General features: G+C 42.0%; 1 pseudogene; it reads left to right on the top strand.

Moving 5' to 3' along the window:
- The window catches only part of LOC112072782 (CYFIP-related Rac1 interactor A-like), a 31069-nt pseudogene extending 29762 nt beyond the window's left edge, over window positions 1–1307 (top strand).

Below are 1307 nucleotides of genomic sequence, written 5' to 3'. Positions count from 1 at the left end.
CACACATGACTTGATGTCCTCCGCAGGGACAAGAATGATGACCTTTCTCTAAAATTTGTCTTGTTCGCGTGTCTCGTCTTTCTCTGTCTGGTCTGTCTGTCTGTCTGTTCTGTCTGTCTGCTTCTGTTTGTCTGTCTGTCTGTTGTCTGTCTGTCTGTCTGTCTGTCTGTCTGTCTGTCTGTCTGTCTGTCTGTCTGTCTGTCTGTCTGTCTGTCTGTCTGTGTACAGATGAAGGGCTGCATCAAGGTGCTGAAAGAGCAGCCTTCCAACAGTGTGGAGGGACTACTGAACGCACTGAGGTGAGGAGACATTGAAGGAGAGAGATAAAACAAATGATAATTACTTGACACATTGGAAAGAATTCACAAAAGAAGTGAGAAAACTAGAATGCTCTTTGGCCCTAAACAGAGAGTACACAGTGGCAGAATACCTGACCATTGTGACTGACGCAATAATAAGGAAAGCTTTGACTATGTACAGACTCAGTGAGCATAGCCTTGCTATTGAGAAAGGCCGCCGTAGGCAGACCTGGGTCTCAAGAGAAGACAGGCTATGTGCACACTCCACAAAATGAGGTGGAAACTGAGCTGCACTTCCTAACCTCCTGCCAAATGTATGACCATATTAGAGAAACATATTTCCCTCAGATTAGACAGATCCACTAAGAATTTGAAAACAAACCAATTGGGTGAAATACCACAGTGTGCCATCACAGCAGCAAGATTTGTGACCTGTTGCCACAAGAAAAGGGCAACCAGTGAAGAACAAACACCATTATAAATACAACCCATATTCATGTTTTTTTATTTTACTTTTTTTGTACTTGAACTATTTGTACATAATAAGACATTTGAAATGTCTTTATTATTGTGGAACTTCTGTGAGTGTAATGTTCACTGTTAATTTTTATTGTTTATTTCACTTGTGTTTATTATCTATTTCACTTGCTTTGGCAACGTTAACATATGTTTCCCATGCCAATAAAGCCCCTTAAATTGAAATATAATTGAATTGAGAGAGATAGAGAGTTAGAGAGAGCGAGAGAAAGAGAGAGAGGGGAGACATCAACAGAGAAAGTGTGTGTACAGATACTCATCTCATGTCCTCTTATCCTTCTCACCATAATTTCCTCTCCTCTCTTCTTCTCTCCCCTTCTCCTCATCTCCTCCCTCTCCAGGTATACAACCCGACATCTAAACGACGACAGCACCTCCAAACAAATCAGGGCTCTTCTTCAATGAGAGATGGAAGAGAGGCGAGAGTGAAGGAGAGAGAGAGAGAGAGAGAGAGAGAGAGAGAGAGAGAGA

This window comes from Salvelinus sp. IW2-2015, unplaced genomic scaffold (genome assembly GCF_002910315.2).
Source record: "Salvelinus sp. IW2-2015 unplaced genomic scaffold, ASM291031v2 Un_scaffold2040, whole genome shotgun sequence".
Lineage (NCBI taxonomy): Eukaryota > Metazoa > Chordata > Actinopteri > Salmoniformes > Salmonidae > Salvelinus > Salvelinus sp. IW2-2015.
Note: the sequence above shows the minus strand (reverse complement) of the source record. Positions and strands in the feature narration are given on the sequence as shown.